Source organism: Myxine glutinosa, chromosome 13 (genome assembly GCF_964187855.1).
Source record: "Myxine glutinosa chromosome 13, kmMyxGlut1.1, whole genome shotgun sequence".
Classification (NCBI taxonomy): domain Eukaryota; kingdom Metazoa; phylum Chordata; class Myxini; order Myxiniformes; family Myxinidae; genus Myxine; species Myxine glutinosa.
The window spans coordinates 101,957,494-101,974,502 of NC_136273.1; positions in this window are offsets into that span (position 1 = coordinate 101,957,494).

The window sequence follows — 17,009 nt, forward strand, 5'->3', positions numbered from 1 at the left end:
AACATATTTTATTCCCCATGGAGAGTTCTTTACAATGAGCCATGTCTCAATTTTTTCTGTTCAGCACTTTTGGAGATATAGTGGTGCAAAGTTTTGCCGTTTTTCCAAGATGGCGGCCGACCACGTGACATATGACGTCATCATTAACATATTTTATTCCCCATGGAGAGTTCTTTACAATGAGCCATGTCTCAATTTTTTCTGTTCAGCACTTTTGGAGATATAGTGGCGCAACGTTTTGCCGTTTTTCCAAGATGGCGACCGAACCACGTGACTGATGACGTCATCATTTACATATTTTATTCCCCATGGAGAGTTCTTTACAATGAGCCATGTCTCAATTTTTTCTGTTCAGGACTTTCGGAGATATGGAGGTGCAAAATTTTTCGGTTTTTCCAAGATGGCGGCCGAACCACGTGTCCGATGACGTCATCATTAACATATTTTATTCCCCATGGAGAGTTCTTTACAATGAGCCATGTCTCAATTTTTTCTGTTCAGCACTTTGAGATATCGAGGTGCAAAATTTTTCGGTTTTTCCAAGATGGCGGCCGAACCACGTGACCGATGACGTCATCATTTGGGCACAGTATATTAGAGGGCAAGACAAATACGTGTGCAAAGTTTGGTGATTCTACGTGCAACGGTGTAGACGTAGTGCTGCAAACAGACAAACAGACAGACAGACAAACAGATGAAAAATCGGTCAGAGACCGAGGACTTGCCGGAATGTACTTTTTTATCGGCCATTTTCGACAAATATGGTGGCTGAACCACGTGACCGATGACGTCATTATTATTTGTTTTCTGAACTAATTTATTCCTTGATGATGCTCAAGAAATTTCATCTTGATCGGATGAAGTTTTGTATTTGTCAAATTATGACGTCATAATGGAGGCACCTATGACATCATCATAACATATTTTATTCCTCATGGAGAGTTCTTTACAATGAGCCATGTCCCAATTTTTTCTATTCAGCACTTTCGGCGATATAGAGGTGCAAAATTTTTCGGTTTTTCCAAGATGGCGGCCGAACCACGTGACCGATGACGTCATCATTCTTTTTTTTTTACACCAGTTTCTGCCGACATGGCGCTCAAGAAATTGCATCTTGATTGGATGAAGTTTTGTAATTATCAAATTATGACGTCATAATGGAGGCCTTGGGCTGAGAGTTAAAAATTGGGTAGAGTCTATTCCAGGGCAAGACAACAAATATGTGTGTAAAGTTTGGCGATTCTACGTGCAACGGTGTAGACGTAGTGTTGCGCGCAGACAACAGACAAACCAACCGATCAACATACTTGCCGGAATCTTTTCCGGCAAGACAAGTAACAAACTCAGATTTGCCAGTTTGCGCCATCTGTTTTGTGCCTTTCCGCTCAATCAAGCACTCCAACGAAACGGAACGGAGTGCTCGGCACCACTTATCACCGATAGCAAGCTGCTTGCTAATGGAACGCACCGCCTCTGCCCACATTCATTCCCCATTCGCTCCTCTCCCTCATTCCTTCTCACATCACTCCTTCATACGATTTCCCTCAGGCGAGAACACCGTTGCTCGGCAACACAAAAAGGCGGAAGTGGAAAACAAATCCTCAGGGGTTAAAGTGCAACTTCCTCAAAGAGCAAATGTGAATATTTCCGTAAATAAAACATTATTAAAACCACACAGGATGACTTTACTTCATTAAAACACAAGGAGTCCCCTTTTGGTCGCGGTCACTACTCGAAGCTCCTGCGGATGACGCGCTGAATGCTCACTCAGCTCGGCCTCTCCCTCAGGTAAATGTTATTTTTGAAATTCCTGGAAGATAATAACAAGAGATCGTTTGAGAATTACTCGTTGCAGGTTTCAGGGGAAATCATGTCAACCAATTTAGCTTCTGCGTGGTCACGTGACTCGACCAGCAGCGGGCAAAGTTTAAAAGAAAACACAGCAGGTGGGAGGGGTATCTGAATGGTGTTTCCGTCGAGGTCCGCGTTTAGTTAATAAAGCTTTCCCATTTCGATCTTCCCATCAGATCAGAGAACAGTCGCAGATCTTCCAACTTTTTTTCTTTTCTTTCCCCGTTCCCTCTTCACCCGCACCTGTTTTTACCTTACTCTCCTTGAAGATCTCGCGAATGGTCCTATTTCCACTCGGGCGCCAGGTATCCGGGCGTTCCGAGTTGTTTTTTTTGCCTTAAAGACATGTTTACGATTATGTCATTGTCTTTACATTGTTGGACAATGAATGTCCATACATCACTCTTTAAGACAATATATTTCTGTGTGTATGTGTGTGCGCAAGCGTTACTACCTGTGTAATAGACTGGATGCCGGTCAACACGGGGTCAAGACGTGCGCGTGCGTATACATGTACTTGTCTTGTGTTTCACACAAGTGTTCATGCAAGTGTGTGCAAAACTTTCACACAAACGTGTTTACACGTGTGTGTGTGTGTGTGTGTGTGTGTGTGTGTGTGTGTGTGTGTGTGTGTGTGTGTGTGTGTGTGTGTGTGTGTGTGTGTGTGTGTGTGTGTGTGTGTGTGTGTGTGTGTGTGTGTGTGTGTGTGTGTGTGTGTCAAACTTTGTGGCATAATGGTTAGAACATCCGCTCTGCATCTGGTAGATCGGCGGTTCGAATCCTCTCTGAATCATAATAAACACGTTAAATATACTACGTGTTGCTTCCTTGATGCACATTATTGCGCACAAGCGCAGTTTTGATTAAACTGCCGGAGTTTTGGGAACGACCGGCTGCCGTTTGGTTCGCCCAAGCTGACGCCCAATTCGCCATTCGGAGCATTTCTGCTGACGACACCAAGTATTATTATGTCGTGTCTGCGCTCAGTGACTCCAATGCGACCAGGGTGGTGAGCCTTCTCCAGGATCCTCCGAAGGGCGGCAAGTACGAGACGCTAAAGGCGCTGCTACTCAAAACCTTTGAGCTCACTGAGGCTGAGCGCGCCCGCCAGCTCCTTTCTCTACCCGGGCTGGGCGACTCCAAGCCGTCGGAGCTGATGGTCCACATGTTGTCTCTCCTGGGCAGCCACGGACCATGTTTTCTCTTCAAGGAACTGTTCCTGCAGCAGCTGCCAGGACAGGTACAGTCAGCCTTGGCCAACTTGTCTGTTAAGGATTTCCGCACCCTGGCCAGGGAAGCAGACAAGTTTTTCTCCGCCAGACAGCAATGCAGTGCGGCTGCATGGGACCCCGGCCCCGTCGAGCCTACGCCGCTGGCGGGCACCGTTGCAGCCGCCATTACAGCCCAGCGGCAGAAGGCCCCAGCCTTGTGCTTTTACCACGCAAGGTTTGGGCCCAAGGCCAAGGCATGCCGGCCACCATGCAGCTTCAGCGAGTCGGGAAACGGGGTGGCCGGCGCTCGTTAACTGCCATGAGCGTCGGCCGTTCAGGCAGTTTGTTGTTCATTTCGGACACCGACTCCGGACGTCGTTTCCTCTGCGATACAGGGGCCCGGGTGAGCGTTCTACCTGCGTCGGCATTGGACCGGGAGGCCGGGAGTCATGGCCCCGCCCTGGAAGCTGCCAACAGCAGTGCTATTCAGACTTTTGGCAAACGGACCGTGGCACTATGCTTTGGCGGGCAGCGGTTTACATGGGAATTTGTCATGGCGAGGGTGTCCACCCCCTTGCTGGGCGCTGATTTCCTCTGCGCCAATGGCCTATTGGTGGATGTTAAAAATCAGCGGCTCATTAATGCTGAGACATTCAGTTCTCTTCCATGCTCGCTGAGCGGGTCCGCCTCGACGAGGCTTGCTTGCATGCTCTCGACCTCTGATGAGTTCGCCCGTCTCCTCACCAAGTTCCCGGCCCTTACACGGCCCACCTTTTCAGCCGTTGTCGTCAGTCACGGAGTGGAGCATCACATTCCGACCACCGGCCCGCCTGTCTCCGCCCGGGCACGATGCCTCGACCCGGGAATAAAACATGTTGATGACGTCATCGGTCACGTGGTTCGACCGCCATCTTGGAAAAACCGAAAAACTTAGCACCTCCATATCTCCAAAAGTGCTGAATAGAAAAAATTGAGACATGGCTCATTGTAAAGAACTCTCCATGGGGAATAAAATATGTTAATGATGACGTCATCGGTCACGTGGTTCGACCGCCATATTTGTCCGAAATGGCCGATAAAAAAGTAAATTCCGGCAAGTCCTCGGTCTCTGACCGATTTTTCATTACTTGCCGGAAAAATTTTCCGGCAAGTATGTTGATCTGTTCGTTACTTGCCGGAAAATTTTTCCGGCAAGTATGTTGATCTGTTCGTTTGTTACTTGCCGGAAAAGATTCCGGCAAGTATGTTGATCTGTTCGTTTGTTTGTCTGTCTGTCTGTCTGTCTGTCTGTTTGTCTGTCTGTTTGCAGCACTGCGTCTACACCGTTGCACGTAGAATCGCCAAACTTTGCACACATATTGGTCTTGCCCTGGAATAGACTGTGCCCAATTGATGACGTCATCAGTGACGTGGTTCGGCCGCCATCTTGGAAAAACCGAAAAACGTTGCACCTCTATATCTCCGAAAGTACTGCACAGAAAAAATTGAGACATGGCTCATTGTAAAGAACTCTCCTTGCGGAATAAAATATGTAAATGATGACGTCATCAGTCACGTGGTTCGGTCGCCATCTTGGAAAAACGGCAAAACGTTGCGCCACGATATCTCCAAAAGTGCTGAACAGAAAAAATTGAGACATGGCTCATTGTAAAGAACTCTCCATGGGGAATGAAATATGTTAATGATGACGTCATATGTCACGTGGTCGTCCGCCATCTTGGAAAAACGGCAAAACTTTGCACCACTATATCGCCAAAAGTGCTGAACAGAAAAAATTGAGACATGGCTCATTGTGAAGAACTCCACATGGGGAATAAAATATGTTAATGATGACGTCATCAGTCACGTGGTCGGCCGCCATCTTTGAAAAACGGCAAAACTTTGCACTACGAAATCTCCAAAAGTGCTGAACAGAAAAAATTGAGACATGGCTCATTGTAAAAAAACTCTCCATGGGGAATAAAATATGTTAATGATGACGTCATCGGTCACGTGGTTCGGCCGCCATATTTGTCCTAAATGGCCAATAAAAAAGTACATTCCGGCAAGTCCTCGGTCTCTGACCGATTTTTCATTACTTGCCGGAAAAAAATTTTCAGCAAGTATGTTGAGCTGTTCGTTTGTTACTTGCCGGAAAAGATTCCGGCAAGTATGTTGATCTGTTCGTTTGTTTGTCTGTTTGTCTGTTTGTCTGTTTGTCTGTTTGTCTGTTTGCAGCACTACGTCTACACCGTTGCACGTAGAATCACCAAACTTTGCACACGTATTTGTCTTGCCCTCTAATATACTGTGCCCAAATGATGACGTCATCGGTCACGTGGTTCGGCCGCCATCTTGGAAAAACCGAAAAATTTTGCACCTCGATATCTCAAAGTGCTGAACAGAAAAAATTGAGACATGGCTCATTGTAAAGAACTCTCCATGGGGAATAAAATATGTTAATGATGACGTCATCGGTCACGTGGTTCGGCCGCCATCTTGGAAAAAACGAAAATTTTTGCACCTCCATATCTCCGAAAGTCCTGAACAGAAAAAATTGAGACATGGCTCATTGTAAAGAACTCACCATGGGGAATAAAATATGTTAATGATGACGTCATCGTTCACGTGATTCGGCCGCCATCTTGGAAAATCCGAAAAACTTTGCACCTCCATATCTCCGAAAGTGCTGAATAGAAAAAATTGAGACATGGCTCATTGTAAAGAACTCTCCATGGGGAATAAAATATGTTAATGATGACGTCATATGTCACGTGGTCGGCCGCCATCTTGGAAAAACGGCAAAACTTTGCACCACTATATCTCCAAAAGTGCTGAACAGAAAAAATTGAGACATGGCTCATTGGAAAGAACTCTCCATGGGGAATAAAATATGTTAATGATGACGTCATATGTCACGTGGTTCGGCCGCCATCTTGGAAAAAAATTGCACCTCCATATCTCTGAAAGTGCTGAATATAAAAAATTGAGACATGGCTCATTGAAAAGAACTCTCCATGGGGAATAAAATAAGTTACTGATGACGTCATCTATCACGTGTTTCGGCCACCATATTTGTCCTAAATGGCCGATAAAAAAGTACATTCCGGCAAGTCCTCGGTCTCTGACCGATTTTTCATCTGTTTGTCTGTTTGTCTGTTTGTCTGTTTGTCTGTTTGCAGCACTGCGTCTACACCGTTGCACGGAGAATCGCCAAACATTGCACACATATTGGTCTTGCCCTGGAATAGACTGTGCCCAATTGATGACGTCATCGGTGACGTGGTTCGGCCGCCATCTTGGAAAAACCGAAAAACTTTGCACCTCTATATCTCCGAAAGTACTGTACAGAAAAAATTGAGACATGGCTCATTGTAAAGAACTCTCCATGGGGAATAAAATATGTTTATGATGACGTCATATGTCACGTGGTCGGCCGCCATCTTGGAAAAACGGCAAAACTTTGCACCGCTATATCTCCAAAAGTGCTGAACAGAAAAAATTGAGACATGGCTCATTGTAAAGAACTCTCCATGGGGAATAAAATATGTTTATGATGACGTCATCAGTCACGTGGTTCGGCCGCCATCTTGGAAAATGGCAAAATTTTGCACCACTATATCTCCAAAAGTGCTGAACAGAAAAAATTGAGCTCATTGTAAAGAACTCTCCATGGGGAATAAAATGTTAGTGATGACGTCATTGGTCACGTGGTTCGGCCGCCATCTTGGAAAAAGTTTGCACCTCTATATCTCCGAAAGTACTGTACAGAAAAAATTGAGACATGGCTCATTGTAAAGAACTCTCCATGGGGAATAAAATATGTTACTGATGGCGTCATCAGTCACGTGGTTCGGCCGCCATCTTGGAAAAACCTAAAAACTTTGCACCTCCATATCTCTGAAAGTACTGAATAGAAAAAATTGAGACATGGCTCATTGTAAAGAACTCTTGATGGGGAATAAAATATGTTAATGATGACGTCATCAGTTACGTAGTTCGGCCGCCATCTTGGAAAAACCGAAAAACCTACCACCTCCATATCTCCCAAAGTGCTGAATAGAAAAAATTGAGATGTGACTCATTGTAAAGAACTCTCCATGGGGAATAAAATATGTTAATGATGACGTCATAGGTAACGTGGTTCGGCCGCCATCTTGGAAAAACCGAAAAACGTTGCACCTCCATATCTCCAAAAATGCTCAATATAAAAAATTGAGACATGGCTCATTGTAAAGAACTCTCCATGGGGAATAAAATATGTTCATGATGACATCATCGGTCACGTGGTTCGGCCGCCATATTTGTCCTAAATGGCCGATAAAAAAGTAAATTCCGGCAAGTCCTCGGTCTCTGACCGATTTTTCATCTGTCTGTCTGTTTGTCTGTCTGTTTGTCTGTTTTCAGCACTGCGTCTACACCGTTGCACGTAGAATCGCCAAACTTGGCACACATATTGGTCTTGCCCTCTAATATACTGTGCCCAAATGATGACGTCATCGGTCACGTGGTTCGGCCGCCATCTTGGAAAAACCGAAAAAAATTGCACCTCCATATCTCCAAAAGTACTGAACAGAAAAAATTTAGACATGGCTCATTGTAAAGAACTCTCCATGGGGAATGAAATATGTTAATGATGACGTCATAGGTCACGTGATTCGGCCGCCATCTTGGAAAAACGGCAAAAAAATTGCACCGCTATATCTCCAAAAGTACTGAACAGAAAAAATTGAGACATGGCTCATTGTAAAGAACTCTCCATGGGGAATAAAATATCTTAATGATGACGTCATCAGTCACGTGGTCGGCCGCCATCTTGGAAAAACGGCAAAACTTTGCACCACTATATCTCCAAAAGTGCTGAACAGAAAAAATTGAGACATGGCTCATTGTAAAGAACACTCCATGGAGAATAAAATATGTTAATGATGACGTCATCGGTCACGTGGTTCGGCCGCCATCTTGGAAAAACCGAAAAAATTTGCACCTCCACATCTCCGAAAGTGCTGAATAGAAAAAATTGAGACATGGCTCATTGTAAAGAACTCGCCATGGGGAATCAAATATGTTAATGATGACGTCATCAGTCACGTGGTTCGGCCGCCATCTTGGAAAAACTTTGCACCTCTATATCTCCGAAAGTGCTGAACAGAAAAAATTGAGACATGGCTCATTGTAAAGAACTCTCCATGGCGAATAAAATATGTTAATGATGACGTCATCAGTCACGTGGTTCGGCCGCCATCTTGGAAAAACCGAAAAACTTTGCACCTCCATATCTCCGAAAGTGCTGAAGAGAAAAAATTGAGACATGGCTCATTGTAAAGAACTCTCCATGGCGAATAAAATATGTTAATGATGACGTCATCAGTCACGTGGTCGGCCGCCATCTTGGAAAAACGGCAAAACTTTGCACCACGATATCTCCAAAAGTGCTGAACAGAAAAAATTGAGACATGGCTCATTGTAAAGAACTCTCCATGGCGAATAAAATATGTTAATGATGACGTCACATGTCACGTGGTCGGCCGCCATCTTGGAAAAACCGAAAAACTTTGCACCTCCATATCTCTGAAAATTCTGAATAGAAAAAATTGAGACATGGCTCATTGTAAAGAACTCTCCATGGGGAATAAAATATGTTAATGATGATATCATCGGTCACGTGGTTCGGCCGCCATATTTGTTCTAAATGGCCGATAAAAAGTACATTCCGGCAAGTCCTCGGTCTCTGACCGATTTTTCATCTGTTTGTCTGTTTGTCTGTCTGTTTGTCTGTCGGTCTGTTTGCAGCACTGCGTCTACACCGTTGCATGTAGAATCGCCAAACTTTGCACACATATTGGTCTTGCCCTGGAATAGACTGTGCCCAATTGATGACGTCATAGGTGACGTGGTTCGGCCGCCATCTTGGAAAAACCGAAAAACTTTGCACTTCTATATCTCCGAAAGTACTGAACAGAAAAAATTGAGACATGGCTCATTGTGAAGAACTCTAGATGGGGAATAAAATATGTTAATGATGACGTCATTGGTCACATGGTTCGGCCGCCATCTTGGAAAAACCTCAAAACTTTCTATATGTAGAATCTTTCTATAAGTAGAATAGCCAAACTTTGCACACTTATTTGTCTTGCCCTCTAATATACTGTGCCCAAATGATGACGTCATCGGTCACGTGGTTCGGCCGCCATCTTGGAAAAAATTTGCACCTCCATATCTCCGAAAGTGCTGAATAGAAAAAATTGAGACATGGCTCATTGTAAAGAACTGTCCATGGGGAATAAAATATGTTAATGATGACGTCATCAGTCACGTGGCTCGGTCGCCATCTTGGAAAAACGGCAAAACGTTGTGCCACGATATCTCCAAAAGTGCTGAACAGAAAAAATTGAGACATGGCTCATTGTAAAGAACTCTCCATGGGGAATAAAATATGTTAATGATGACGTCATATGTCACGTGGTCGGCCGCCATCTTGGAAAAACCGAAAAACTTAGCACCTCCATATCTCCGAAAGTGCTGAATAGAAAAAATTGAGACGTGGCTCATTGTAAAGAACTCTCCATGGGGGAATAAAATATGTTAATGATGATGTCATCGGTCACGTGGTTCGGCCGCCATCTTGGAAAAACCGAAAAACTCTGCACCTCCACATCTCCAAAAGTCCTGAATAGAAAAAATTGAGGTATGGCTCATTGTAAAGAACTCTCCATGGGGAATAAAATATGTTAATGCTGACGTCATCGGTCACGTGGTTCGGCCGCCATATTTGTCCTAAATGGCCGATAAAAAAGTACATTCCGGCAAGTCCTCGGTCTCTGACCGATTTTTCATCTGTTTGTCTGTCTGTTTGTCTGTTTGTCTGTCTGTCTGTCTGTTTGCAGCACTGCGTCTACACCGTTGCACGGAGAATCGCCAAACTTTGCACACATATTCGTCTTGCCCTGGAATAGACTGTGCCCAATTGATGACGTCATCGGTGACGTGGTTCGGCCGCCATCTTGGAAAAACCGAAAAACCTTGCACCTCTATATCTCCGAAAGTACTGAACAGAAAAAATTGAGACATGGCTCATTGTAAAGAACTCTCCATGGGGAATAAAATATGTAAATGATGACGTCATCAGTCACGTGGTTCGGTCGCCATCTTGGAAAAACGGCAAAACGTTGCGCCACTATATCTCCAAAAGTGCTGAACAGAAAAAATTGAGACATGGCTCATTGTAAAGAACTCTCCATGGGGAATAAAATATGTTAATGATGACGTCATATGTCACGTGGTCGGCCGCCATCTTGGAAAAACGGCAAAACTTTGCACCACTATATCTCCAAAAGTGCTGAACAGAAAAAATTGAGACATGGCTCATTGTAAAGAACTCTCCATGGGGAATAAAATATGTTAATGATGACGTCATCAGTCGCGTGGTCGGCCGCCATCTTGGAAAAACCGAAAAACCTAGCACCTCCATATCTCCGAAAGTGCTGAATAGAAAAAATTGAGACATGGCTCATTGTCAAGAACTCTCCATGTGGAATAAAATATGTTAATGATGACGTCATCGGTCACGTGGTGCGGCCGCCATCTTGGAAAAACGGGAAAAAAAATCACCTCCATATCTCTGAAAGTGCTGAATAGAAAAAATTGAGACATGGCTCATTGGAAAGAACTCTCCAGGGGGAATAAAATATGTTAATGATGACGTCATCGGTCACGTGGTTCGGCCGCCATCTTGGAAAATCCGAAAAACGTTGCACCTCTATCTCCAAAAGTGCTGAACAGAAAAAATTGAGACATGGCTCATTGGAAAGAACTCTCCAGGGGGAATAAAATATGTTAATGATGATGTCATCGGTCAGGTGGTTCAGCCGCCATATTTGTCCTAAATGGCCGATAAAAAAGTAAATTCCGGCAAGTCCTCGGTCTCTGACCGATTTTTCATCTGTTTGTCTGTCTGTTTGTCTGTTTGTCTGTTTGCAGCACTGCGTCTACACCGTTGCATGTAGAATCGCCAAACTTTGCACACATATTGGTCTTGCCCTGGAATAGACTGTGCCCAATTGATGACGTCATCGGTGACGTGGTTCGGCCGCCATCTTGGAAAAACCGAAAATCTTTGCACCTCTATATCTCCGAAAGTACTGAACAGAAAAAATTGAGACATGGCTCATTGTAAAGAACTCTCCATGGGGAATAAAATATGGAAATGATGACGTCATCAGTCACGTGGTTCGGTCGCCATCTTGGAAAAACGGCAAAACGTTGCGCCACTATATCTCCAAAAGTGCTGAACAGAAAAAATTGAGACATGGCTCATTGGAAAGAACTCTCCATGGGGTATAAAATATGTTAATGATGACGTCATATGTCACGTGGTCGGCCGCCATCTTGGAAAAACGGCAAAACTTTGCACCACTATATCTCCAAAAGTGCTGAACAGAAAAAATTGAGACATGGCTCATTGTAAAGAACTCTCCATGGGGAATAAAATATGTTAATGATGACGTCATCAGTCACGTGGTCGGCCGCCATCTTGGAAAAACGGCAAAACTTTGCACCACGAAATCTCCAAAAGTGCTGAACAGAAAAAATTGAGACATGGCTCATTGTAAAGAACTCTCCATGGGGAATAAAATATGTTAATGATGATGTCATATGTCACGTGGTCGGCCGCCATCTTGGAAAAACTGCAAAATTTTGCACCACAATATCTCCAAAAGTGCTGAACAGAAAAAATTCAGACATGGCTCATTGTAAAGAACTCTCCATGGGCAATAAAATATGTTAATGATGACGTCATATGTCACGTGGTCGACCGCCATCTTGGAAAAACCGAAAAATGTTGCACCACTATATCTCCAAACGTGCTGAACAGAAAAAATTGAGACATGGTTCATTGTAAAGAACTCTCCATGGGGAATAAAATATGTTAATGATGATGCCATTGGTCACGTGGTTTGGCAGCCATCTTGGAAAAACGGGAAAACTTTGCACCACTATATCTCCAAAAGTGCAGAATGGAAAAAATTGAGAGATGGCTCATTGTAAAGAACTCTCTATGGGGAATAAAATATGTTAATGATGACGTCATCTATCACGTAGTTCGGCCGCCATATTTGTTCTAAATGGCCAATAAAAAGTACATTCCGGCAAGTCCTCGGTCTCTGACCGATTTTTCATTTGTCTGTTTGTCTGTTTGTCTGTCTGTCTGTCTGTTTGCAGCACTGCGTCTACACCGTTGCACGTAGAATCGCCAAACTTTGCACACATATTGGTCTTGCCCTGGAATAGACTGTGCCCAATTGATGACGTCATCGGTGACGTGGTTCGGCCGCCATCTTGGAAAAACCGAAAAACTTTGCACCTCTATATCTCCGAAAGTACTGTAGAGAAAAAATTGAGACATGGCTCATTGTAAAGAACTCTCCATGGGGAATAAAATATGTTAATGATGATGTCATATGTCACGTGGTCGGCCGCCATCTTGGAAAAACGGCAAAACTTTGCACCACTATATTTCCAAAAGTGCTGAACAGAAAAAATTGAGACATGGCTCATTGTAAAGAACTCTCCATGGGGAATAAAATATGTTAATGATGACGTCATCAGTCACGTGGTCGGCCGCCATCTTGGAAAAACCGAAAAACCTAGCACCTCCATATCTCCGAAAGTGCTGAATAGAAAAAATTGTGACATGGCTCATTGTAAAGAACTCTCCATGGGGAATAAAATATGTTAATGATGATGTCATCGGTCACGTGGTTCGGCCGCCATCTTGGAAAAACCGAAAAACTCTGCACCTCCACATCTCCAAAAGTCCTGAATAGAAAAAATTGAGACATGGCTCAATGTAAAGAACTCTCCATGGGGAATAAAATATGTTAATGATGACGTCATCAGTCACGTGGTTCGGCCGCCATATTTGTCCTAAATGGCCAATAAAAAAGTACATTCCGGCAAGTCCTCGGTCTCTGACCGATTTTTCATTACTTGCCGGAAAAATTTTCCGGCAAGTATGTTGATCTGTTCGTTTGTTACTTGCCGGAAAAGATTCCGGCAAGTATGTTGATCTGTTCGTTTGTTTGTCTGTTTGTCTGTCTGTCTGTTTGTCTGTCTGTCTGTTTGCAGCACTGCGTCTACACCGTTGCACGGAGATTCGCCAAACTTTGCACACATATTGGTCTTGCCCTGGAATAGACTGTGCCCAATTGATGACGTCATCGGTGACGTGGTTCGGCCGCCATCTTGGAAAAACCGAAAAACTTTGCACTTCTATATCTCCGAAAGTACTGAACAGAAAAAATTGAGACATGGCTCATTGTAAAGAACTCTCCATGGGGAATAAAATATGTTAATGATGACATCATCAGTCACGTGGTCGGCCGCCATCTTGGAAAAACGGCAAAACTTTGCACCACGAAATCTCCAAAAGTGCTGAACAGAAAAAATTGAGACATGGCTCATTGTAAAGAACTCTCCATGGGAAATAAAATATGTTAATGATGACGTCATCCGTCACGTGGTCGGCCGCCATCTTGGAAAAACGGCAAAACTTTGCACCACTATATCTCCAAAAGTGCTGAACAGGAAAAAATCAGACATGGCTCATTATAAAGAACTCCATGGGGAATAAAATATGTTAATGATGACGTCATCAGTCACGTGGTTCGGCCGCCATCTTGGAAAAACCGAAAAACTTTGCACATCCATATCTCTGAATGTACTGAATAGAAAAAATTGAGACATGGCTCATTGCAAAGAACTCTCCATGGAGAATACAATATGTTAATGATGACGTCATCGGTCACGTGATTCGGCCGCCATCTTGGAAAATCCGAAAAACTATGCACCTCCATATCTCCGAAAGTGCTGAATAGAAAAAATTGAGACATGGCCCATTGTAAAGAACTCTCCATGGGGAATAAAATATGTTAATGATGATGTCATCAGTCACGTGGTTCGGCCGCCATCTTGGAAAAACCGAAAAACTCTGCACCTCCACATCTCCAAAAGTCCTGAATAGAAAAAATTGAGGTATGGCTCATTGTAAACAACTCTCCACGTGGAATAAAATATGTTAATGATGACATCATCGGTCACGTGGTTCGGCCGCCATATTTGTCCTAAATGGCCGATAAAAAAGTACATTCCGGCAAGTCCTCGGTCTCTGACCGATTTTTCATTTGTCTGTTTGTCTGTTTGTTACTTGCCGGAAAAGATTCCGGCAAGTATGTTGATCTGTTCGTTTGTTTGTCTGTCTGTCTGTCTGTCTGTTTGTCTGTCTGTTTGCAGCACTGCGTCTACACCGTTGCACGTAGAATCGCCAAACTTTGCACACATATTGGTCTTGCCCTGGAATAGACTGTGCCCAATTGATGACGTCATCGGTGACGTGGTTCGGCCGCCATCTTGGAAAAACCGAAAAACTTTGCACCTCTATATCTCCGAAAGTGCTGAACAGAAAAAATTGAGACATGGCTCATTGTCAAGAACTCTCCATGTGGAATAAAATATGTTAATGATGACGTCATCGGTCACGTGGTTCGGTCGCCATCTTGGAAAAACGGCAAAACATTGCGCCACTATATCTCCAAAAGTGCTGAACAGAAAAAATTGAGACATGGCTCATTGTAAAGAACTATCCATGGGGAATAAAATATGTTAATGATGACGTCATATGTCACGTGGTCGGCCGCCATCTTGGAAAAACGGCAAAACTTTGCACCACTATATCTCCAAAAGTGCTGAACAGAAAAAATTGAGACATGGCTCATTGTAAAGAACTCTCCATGGGGAATAAAATATGTTAATGATGAGGTCATATGTCACGTGGACGGCCGCCATCTTGGAAAAACGGCAAAACTTTGCACCACTATATCTACAAAAGTGCTGAACAGAAAAAATTGAGACATGGCTCATTGTAAAGAACTCTCGATGGGGAATAAAATATGTTAATGATGACGTCATTGGTCACGTGGTTCGGCCGCCATCTTGGAAAAACCGGAAAACTTTCTATACGTAGAATCTTTCCATACGTAGAATAGCCAACTTTGCACACGTATTTGTCTTGCCCTCTAATATACTGTGCCCAAATGATGACGTCATCGGTCACATGGTTCGGCCGCCATCTTGGAAAAACTTGGCAGCTCTTTATCTCCGAAAGTACTGAACAGAAAAAATTGAGACATGGCTCATTGTAAAGAACTCTCCATGGGGAATAAAATGTATAAATGATGACGTATTCAGTCACGTGGTTCGGCCGCCATCTTGGAAAAACAGAAAAATTTGCACCTCCATATCTCTGAAAGTACTGAATAGAAAAAATTGAGACATGGCTCATTGTAAAGAACTCTGCATGGGGAATAAAATGTTAATGATGACGTCATCAGTCACGTGGTTCGGTCGCCATCTTGGAAAAACCGAAAAACTTCGCAGTTCCATATCTCCAAAAGTGCTGAACAGAAAAAATTGAGACATGGCTCATTGTAAAGAACTATCCATGGGGAATAAATGATGTTAAGGATGACATCATCGGTCACGTGGTTCGGCCGCCATCTTGGAAAAACCGAAAATCTTTGCACCTCCATATCTCCGAAAGTGCTGAATATAAAAAATTGACATGGCTCATTGTAAAGAACTCTACATGGGGAATAAAATATGTTAATGATGACGTCATCGGTCACGTGGTCGGCCGCCATCTTGGAAAAACGGCAAAACTTTGCACCACTATATCTCCAAAAGTGCTGAACAGAAGAAATTGAGAAATGGCTCATTGTAAAGAACTCTCCATGGGGAATAAAATATGTTAATGATGACGTCATATGTCACGTGGTCGGCCGCCATCTTGGAAAAACGGCAAAACTTTGCACCACTATATCTCCAAAAGTGCTGAACAGAAGAAATTGAGAAATGGCTCATTGTAAAGAACTCTCCATGGGGAATAAACTATGTTAATGATGACGTCATCTGTCACGTGGTCGGCCGCCATCTTGGAAAAACGGCAAAACTGTGCACCACTATATCTCCAAATGTGCTGAACAGATAAAAATTGAGACATGGCTCATTGTAAAGAACTCTCAATGGGGAATAAAATATGTTAATGATGACGTCATATGTCACGTGGTTCGGCCGCCATCTTGGAAAAACCGAAAAATTTTGCACCTCCATATCTCTGAAAGTGCTGAATAGGAAAAATTGAGACATGGCTCGTTGTAAAGAACTCTCCATGGCGAATAAAATATGTTAATGATGACATCATAGGTCACGTGGTTCGGCCGCCATCTTGGAAAAACCGAAAAACGTAGCACCTCCATATCTCCAAAAGTGCTGAATAGAAAAAGTTGAGACATGGCTCTTTGTAAAGAACTCTCCATGGGGAATAATATATGTTAATGATGACGTCATCTATCACGTGGTTCGGCCGCCATATTTGTCCTAAATGGCCGATAAAAAAGTACATTCCGGCAAGTCCTCGGTCTCTGACCGATTTTTCATCTGTTTGTCTGTTTGTCTGTTTGCAGCACTGCGTCTACACCGTTGCACGTAGAATCGCCAAACTTTGCACACATATTGGTCTTGCCCTGGAATAGACTGTGCCCAATTGATGACGTCATCGGTGACGTGGTTCGGCCGCCATCTTGGAAAAACCTAAAAACTTCGCACCTCTATATCTCCGAAAGTACTGAACAGAAAAAATTGAGACATGGCTCATTGTAAAGAACTCTCCATGGGGAATAAAATATGTTAATGATGACGTCATCAGTCACGTGGTCGGCCACCATCTTGGAAAAACAGCAAAACTTTGCACCACTATATCTCCAAAAGTGCTGAACAGAAAAAATTGAGACATGGCTCATTGTAAAGAACTCTCCATGGGGAATAAAATATGTTAATGATGAGGTCATATGTCACGTGGTTCGGCCGCCATCTTGGAAAAACCGGAAAACGTTACACCTCCATATCTCCGAA